Raw genomic sequence first — 8399 nt, 5'->3', positions numbered from 1 at the left:
CCCAAGAAGACATGACTGGCATAAGCCCTCATGTCATCACCCACGTACTCAACGTCAATCCGGACATGCCCCCCGTCCAGCAAAAGCGACGCCCGCTCAACTCGGTGAAAGCCGAGGCTCTGGAGAAAGAGGTGGATAAACTTTTGACTAACGGCATGATCCGCGACGTATACTATCCGGAGTGGCTAGCCAATCCGGTCCTGGTGCCCAAGCCGAACAGAATTTGGCGAGTTTGTATAGATTTAACTGATCTAAACAAAGCTTGTCCGAAGGACTGCTTCCCGCTGCCCAGGATCGACCAGATGGTAGACGCCACTTCTGGATTCAAACTACTATCCTTCATGGATGCCTATGCTGGGTACAATCAAATAAAGATGCATACGGCAGACCAGGAGTGCACTAGCTTCAGGACCGATAAGGGGATATACTGTTACCTAGTCATGCCCTTCGGATTGAAAAACGCCGGAGCAACCTACTAGAGAATGGTCAACCGGATGTTCAAAGGCCTCCTTGGACGAAATATGGAGGTTTATGTAGATGACATGCTCGTCAAGTCCAAAGCATGCAACAGCCATGCAAGCGACTTAGAGGGATGTTTCGACGTGGTCCGGAGATACGGCATGAAGCTCAACCCAAAGAAATGCACCTTTGGGGTCAAGTGAGGAAAGTTTCTAGGCTTCATCGTTAGTCAAAGGGGGATAGAGGCAAATCTGGAAAAAATCCAGGCTCTCCTGAGCATGCCATCCCCCAGAAAGCATAAAGATGTGCAGAGCTTGACCGGAAAGGTAGCTGCCCTAAGCCGCTTCATCTCACGGTCCACGGACAAGTGCATACCCTTCTTCAACATATTGAAGAAGTGTCAAAAGTTTGAATGGTCGGATGAGTGCGAGGAGGCATTCAAAAAACTAAAAGAGCACATGGCCAAACCTCCTATCCTGTCAAAACCCATTCTCGGAGAAGACCTATTTCTATATTTGGCTGTCTCCGAACACGCGGTCAGCGCTGCCCTAGTCCGGGAAGAAGAGAAAACTCAGCATCCTGTGTACTATGTCAGTAAGCGCATGATAGGAGCCGAAGCGAGGTACCCGATCATTGAAAAGCTGGTCTTTTGCCTCCTGATGGCATCAAGGAAATTGAGGCCATACTTCCAAGCACATCCGATCAAGATACTGACAAACCACCCGCTCCGTCAGGTCCTCCAAAAACCTGAAGCATCCGGAAGGCTCCTCAAGTGGGCAATGGAGCTAAGTCAATTTGACTTGCTCTACATGCCCCGGATTTTTATAAAAGGCCAAGCCTTGGCGGACTTCATTACTGAATGCAACGAGGCCGAGGCAACCGCGAATATGTCGGTACCGCCAATCCCCACATGGAGAGTATTTGTGGACGGAGCCTCCAATGAAAATGGTTCCGGAGCCAGAGTGGCGATGATATCACGAACCGGACTGCGACTCCAGGCGACCCTACGGTTCAATTTCTCAGCTTCAAACAATGAGGCCGAATATGAAGCCCTAATAGCAGGGCTGAAATTAGCAAAGGCTGTAGGAGCCAAAAGAGTGGAAGTCTATATTGATTCCCAACTGGTTGTAAACCAGATATCAGGAGAATACCAAACACGCGGCGAGCGAATGGCCGCGTATGTAACAATAGTCCGGGAGCTGCTCCACGAGTTCACGGACTACAAAATAGAAAGGATCCCCCTGGAAAAGAATGCTCACGCGGACTGTCTGGCTAAGTTAGCTTCAGATAGCGAGATCGAAGAGTTGGCGGTAGTACCAGTGGAACGCTTGGCAGAGCCAAGCATCAAAATAAAAGAGACCACAATAACAGTTGGGCAAGAACCCAGCTGGATGGTCCCCATCATAAAATACATAACAAAAGGTGAGTTGCCCCAAGAAAGGGCACTGTCTCGAAAGATTCAGTATGAGGCTCATCGTTATGTAATGATGGACCAAATTCTCTACCAAAGAGGACTCAGCATGCCTTATTTAAGGTGTGTATCGGACCCTAAAGCTAGACAAATCATGCTAGAGGTCCACGAAGGGTTCTGTGGAGATCATACGGGAGGACCCAGTCTCTCAAAGAAAATATTGAGACAGGGATACTTCTGGCCAACAATGAAAAAAGATTGTATAGACTACGTCCAAAAGTGTGATTCGTGTCAAAGGTTCGCGAACATACCGAGAGCTCCTCCAAATGAAATCACCCTGATGACTAGTCCCTGGCCCTTCGCGGTATGGGGAATAGATCTTATTGGGTCCCTGCCAACAGGAAAAAGAGGAGTAAAGTATGCAATAGTAGCAGTAGACTACTTCACCAAATGGACGGAGGCTGAGCCCATGAAGACCATAACTGCTAAAAAAGCACTAGACTTTGTTATCAAAAACATAGTGTGTCGATATGGCCTGCCTCACAAAATAGTCTCTAACAATGGAAAGCAATTTGATTGCGAGGAATTTACTTACTTCTGCAACCAACACGGAGTAGTGAAAAGCTTCTCCGCGGTGGCCAGATCTCAAACAAATGGTCAAGCGGAAGCAGTCAACAAAATCCTAAAGGTCACCTTGAAGAAAAAGCTGCTGGCCTACAAAAACAACTGGCCTGAAGAGTTGCCAAGAGTGTTATGGGCCTACCGGACGACCCTTAGAACCACGACCGGCCACTCGCCTTTTTCAATGGCGTACGGTTGTGAAGCGATGGTCCCGGTAGAAACGTTATTCCCGTCCCACAGGAGAACGACTTACGATCCAGTCACGAATCAGGCTTTGCTTCAAGAAGCCTTGGATCAAGTTGAAGAACTTTGGGATGAGTCTCAAATACGGATGGCAGCTTATCAAAAGAAGGTGACCAAGTATTTTAACTCTAAAGTTAAAAACAGAAAGTTTGCTATTGGGGATATGGTCTTGAGAAGAGTCTTCCCAGCCACCCAAGAACCCGGAGTGGGGGTACTTGGGCCAAATTGGGAAGGACCATATGAAATCGAGGACGAAATCGGCTCAGGCACTTACAAGCTAAAAAGAATGGATGGAACCATTGTCCCAAGGGCCTGGAATGCCGATCACCTCAGAAAATATTACCAATAGCCAAGAATGTAACTTAGACTTTGTTTAAAGAGTTTGTACCGTCTAAATGTATACAGCCTCCGCATGTTAAATAAAACTGAGTGCCTTAAAAACAAAGTTTCTATGCCACTCAAGGGGGTACTAGGGTATACCGCACGGACATACAAAAAAAAAACAAAGTAAAATATCCTGACCCAAAGGGCAGGTCAAAAAGAGTATGCACAAAAATAAAAAAGCACAAGTATAAACATCCTGATCCAAAGGACAGGTCCAAAAAGAGAAATATGTGCATAAAAAAAGATCACGTATAAATATCCTAGCCCTAAAGGGCATGTCAAAATATACACAAATGGCCAGGGGACAAGCCTTAGAAATTGTCTCCCCTTTAAATAAAAACAGCTATATAAATATTGTCTTAAATAAAAGAAAAATAGCTGTATGTAAACAAATATATATAAAGAAAAAAAAGAAGTGGGTGAAATCCTGGTTGTACTGGGTTAATCTCGGAGCGGCCTAATCGATGCACGGAGGGAGACGAGGTCCGATGCGTGCCTCCACCCTGGCATCAAGCTTTTTCTTCTTCTCCCAAAATTTGGCGATCATTTCCTCAGGTTTGGGGTAGAAGGTAAGCTTGATATTCTGGTCATTGGTAGACCAAGCCATGAAGACGCCATCATCAAAACGCTTGGTGCACCGGCTGCAGGAAACAGGAGAAAGAAGCTCAGCCATTTTTGCCTTCTTTGAGGCTTGTTCCTTAAAGTCCCTGAGCTCCTTCAGCTCCGCGGCCAGAGTGGCCCTGGATTCTAAGTTTGCTTGGTGAGTTTCCTCTAAAGATCTCACCATGGCAGCCATCTCATCCAAGGCTTCCATGGCCTCCCGAAGCTAACGCCTGGCCTTCGCAGTGGCCTCGCCTTCCGCCCTCAGCTCCTCCTGGTGCCTGGCCTCCAGCCTGTCTCTCCGCAAGGCCTCCTCCCGGATGATCGCCTCCGCCTGGGCTTCCCTCCGCTTAGCCTCTTCCTTATTAGCTTAGCTTTGGCAGCGGCCTCCCGGTGCTCAGCAGCCTCTTGATAAAGTCGCCTCTCAGCAGTAAGATCCTGAAGAATCTTCCTGACTTCGTCCATGTCCCCAAAATCAGACACGACGCAGCCATGATTGATTATGTTCTTGGAGAGACGGCCGACCTTAGCAGCAAGCTAAAAAATAAGGCAAGTATAAGTGAGAATCTCCAAAAAAACAAAACAATAAGGGGAAAAGCAAACTGCAAAACACTTACCACAGAGGGAGTGGCTGAGATCCTGGACTTGGTAGATGGAGTTCAAGGATGCACAAGCAGCGAACCGCTTAGGTGCACACCGGGTAAGCTGAGACGCAAACTCACAAGTCATCTCCGCAGCAAAGGGAGCTAAGGTGGGCCCAAGGAAGCGACCGAACCAGTCCGACAGGGGGTCCAAATTTAGGTCCCACGAATTCTAGTATTTCGGGTTGTTGATGGTGTTTTGCATCTCAACCCGCAAGACCCTCCTAAGGGCTTCCACCTCAGCATACCCCTGGGAGTATTCGTCCATGGCGTAGTTGTGTTTAGCTATCCGGAGCTCCTGTCTCGCCTCATCTCGAGGAACCGGAGTCAGCACAATATTGGGAGGGGCAGTATGTTCTTCCATGGGAGAGACCCCACCATCGAGACCGTGGGCCGGAGTATCAGCTCTCCGAGGCCGCTTGGGCTCCTCCTGGGCAAGCATTTTGCCTTTACGTTTGCGAATCAGAGCAATTTCTTGCTCTTCTTCACCTTCTTCAGCTTCCTCAGGAAGAGCCCTGAGCCCTCCTGCACCTTCTTCAACTTCCTCAGAAAAGCCCCATTGCTTTTCTTGACCTTCTCCCGGCAGCACCTCCTCGTCATCCACTAAATCAATAGTGTCTGGAGGAGCACTGGAAGAAATCTTTAAAGCGGGGGCCATCGGGGAAGAAGTAAAGGGAGGAGGAGCCTCAGGAGTGTGAACCCCGACAAGTTCGGCCAAAATGGCGTCCATAACACCTGCTACAACAAAAGAAAGCAAGTGTTAGAACATCCGTGGGAAACCACTAACACAAGATATGACAAGCAAGCTAGTCCTACCCTGACTCTCTAATTCGGCCCTAGCAAAGTTCCGAATTTTGATGCTGGCAGCATCATCTCCGAGATAGCTGTCCGAAGGCTGGAACCAGCTGGATGTAATATAAGCTGAAGGGCCTAAGGGAACGGGCTCCGGAGGACCAGAACCCATCCGGGATCGACCTAGGAAATCTCCTAAGTTGGAAAAATAAAACTCCTTCAAATGGTCTCCCCACCGGGTCGAGGGCATCCTAAACCTATAAAGACGCTCGTCGAACCCTACGGGCCTAAGACTGGCATACTCGCCAACAGAAGGGACATAATGAACTGCTAAAGGAGACTTACCACCGGAGCCGGAAGTGCTGGCACCAGGAGCCCCAGTGTTCGGCTCCTGAGCCGAAGGCTGTGGCCTGGGAGCCCTTCTCTCCGCTGAGTCTCCAATGTGAAGGGGCTTCACGGCGATCGCCTGGCTTCTTCTTTCGACCGGGCTCCCCACGCGAAGTGGCCTCCCGGAAGCTGCCTGGGCCTTAGAGTATGCCTTCTCCTGAGCCTTCCGGTAGAGATACTCCTGGTACTTCTTCTCGGCGGTGGCGATGATCTCATCCCGGAAGGTCTTTGATAACTCTATAATATAGAGTTAATTTTTATGCTTTTAAACTAAAGTATTGTGAGGAGAGTAGTGAAAATGTGTTTATTTTGCTTATTTTTAATTAGTTTTAGTGTTATTTTCTATTTAGTAATCTAACCTTTAAGTTTTGTAAATATTGATATTGTTGGGTGTATTTTTCCAATTAACTGTGCTTATTTTGTTGAAAAAGGAGGAATTAAATTGATAGGTAAAAGAAAAAGAAGCAAGGAAGAAAAGGAGCACAAGCTGAAACTGGGCTGATTGCTGAAGCAATGCTAAAGCAATGCTGAAGTGAATTCAGCATCCTGGCAGTGACGTGGAAACACGAATTTTACTTATCCACCTCAGCAACTTCGGTCTAGTCACTCAATTTACACCAGCCAGCTGACGTGGAAGAAAGGGGTCTAACCCTAGTGGGCCAAAGTGGAAAAGTTTGGGCTTCTATTTTGGGGTATGAAGTTGGTACCCTAAAAAAACCCAACATCTAAAAGAAGAGAAAAACCAAGTACACCATAGTCATCTTCATCATCTTGGAATGTACAGTACGGGGCAGCTGCCATTTTTTTCTATGGAGGAGCTTTAATTGCAGCAGGAAGTACAACAAAGAAGAAAGAAGAGGGGACCAAGCCTAGTGTTTGAATTTTCTTTTACCCTTTCTTGATAGTCTTCTTTATTTTTCTCTTTGTTATTGTTGTTTGTACTTAGTATTCAAAACTTCTTGAGATTGTAAATTTGGGCAGCAGCCATGGATGAAGTATTTTTAGCTTGGATTTTATCTTTTTATTTGAATATGAGCTAAGCTTTTGAGGCTTGAATGACTATGAACTTCTAAGTTGGGTATGATTAAATTTTAAGCTTACTTTAGTATTTGTTTGCCTTTGTTCATTCAAGTGAGTTTCATTTTAATTGATTGTTGTTTTTTGGCCATGAATAACAATTTGCTAAGCTAGATCTTGTACTGGAAGGGCTAGATCTAGTAGTTCAACTTGAATGAAGCAAGTGAAAACCTAGATTTAGGTTTTTCTTTGTAAGTGGAATAGGAATATTTCATTTACCTTGCATAACTTACCAAATGAATGTTTGAATGGTGTTCTGCTTACTGGTTTGATATAGGAATATATTGAGCTCAATGGTAGAATTAAAGTTGTGAGTGTTGGAAAATTCTCACAAGCCTAGAGGAATTTGTTGTTATCTCTGTGCAGAATGCTAGAGTAATGCTGAACCAATGCTGTACTGACTGTAAAAAACCTGACTAGAAGGAATTAGTTATTCAAGCCATTTTTACCATATTACAACTTTTATCTTGCAACCATTTTTTTTTCTTAGCAGCAGTAGTTTAATTCTAACAAGATTAATTCATGTCATTTCTAATTTTGAACCATTACTCAACCATTTGCATATTATTTCTTTTTATTTTAAGTTGTAATTAGTTGGTTTTACAAGATATTTTTGTTTGCAATCCCTGTGGAGACGATCTTACTTATCACTTTATTACTTGTTTGACTGCGTATACTTGCGTATATAATTTTCACAACAAGTTTTTGGCGCCGTTGCCGGGGATTGAAACTAAAAATTGTGTATTATCAACTATTTTGCAATTTATTTTCTGGTTTAAAGTTTTAATCCTATTTTGGTGCGCTAAATTTTTCTTTTTCAGGTGTAATCTAGTGTATGAACGAGCAAGAAGAAGACCTTGAACTTGCTCCTATTGACCCCGAAATTGAACGCACTTTTAGACAAAGGAGGAAGGAACAAAAGGCTAAAAAACGCTGCAATATGGCCGATGGGTTTGAAATTGGCGGTGCTCATAATGAAGCCAATCCTATTGCTTTGGCCGATGATAGAGCCCGAGCAATAAGAGAGTATGCAGCCCCTATGTTCAATGAGCTAAATCCGGGTATTGTGAGACCCGAAATCCAAGCACCTCACTTTGAGCTCAAGCCCGTGATGTTTCAAATGCTCCAAACGGTTGGTCAATTTGGTGGGTCGCCAACGGAAGATCCTCACCTCCATATTCGCTCATTTTTGGAGGTGAGTGATTCTTTCAAGTTACAAGGAGTAAGTGAAGAGGCTTTAAGATTGAAGTTGTTCCCATTTTCCTTGAGGGATCGGGCTAGAGCATGGCTTAACACTCTTCCTCCCGATTCGGTGACTAATTGGAATGACTTGGCTGAAAAATTCTTGAGAAAGTACTTTCCTCCAACAAGAAATGCAAAGTTTCGAAGCGAGATCATGTCCTTTCAACAGTTGGAAGATGAGACTACTAGTGATGCATGGGAAAGATTCAAGGAGTTGTTAAGGAAGTGCCCACACCATGGTATTCCTCATTGTATTCAACTTGAGACATTTTACAATGGTCTCAATGCGGCCTCTAGGATGGTGTTGGATGCTTCCGCTAATGGAGCCATTCTTTCCAAGTCTTACAATGAAGCTTTTGAGATTTTGGAAAGGATAGCCAGCAACAACTATCAATGGTCAACTAATAGAGCTCCTACAAGCCGAAAAGTAGCAGGTGTTCTTGAAGTAGATGCTTTGACCGCTCTAACCGCTCAAATGGCCTCAATGACCAACATTTTGAAGAATATGAATATGGGAGGAAGTGTACAACCAGCCGCTGCCA

General features: G+C 45.2%; 1 non-coding gene across 1 annotated transcript; it reads right to left on the bottom strand.

Annotated features, from left to right (window-relative positions):
- Positions 1 to 7993: 7993 nt before the first annotated feature.
- On the bottom strand, positions 7994 to 8100 carry LOC115703330 (small nucleolar RNA R71). Its single transcript, XR_004009104.2, has one exon. It is a non-coding gene; the product is annotated as a small nucleolar RNA R71 (small nucleolar RNA).
- Positions 8101 to 8399: the final 299 nt, after the last annotated feature.

This window comes from Cannabis sativa, chromosome X, assembly GCF_029168945.1.
Source record: "Cannabis sativa cultivar Pink pepper isolate KNU-18-1 chromosome X, ASM2916894v1, whole genome shotgun sequence".
Lineage (NCBI taxonomy): Eukaryota > Viridiplantae > Streptophyta > Magnoliopsida > Rosales > Cannabaceae > Cannabis > Cannabis sativa.
This window is presented reverse-complemented; position numbering and strand designations above follow the sequence as displayed.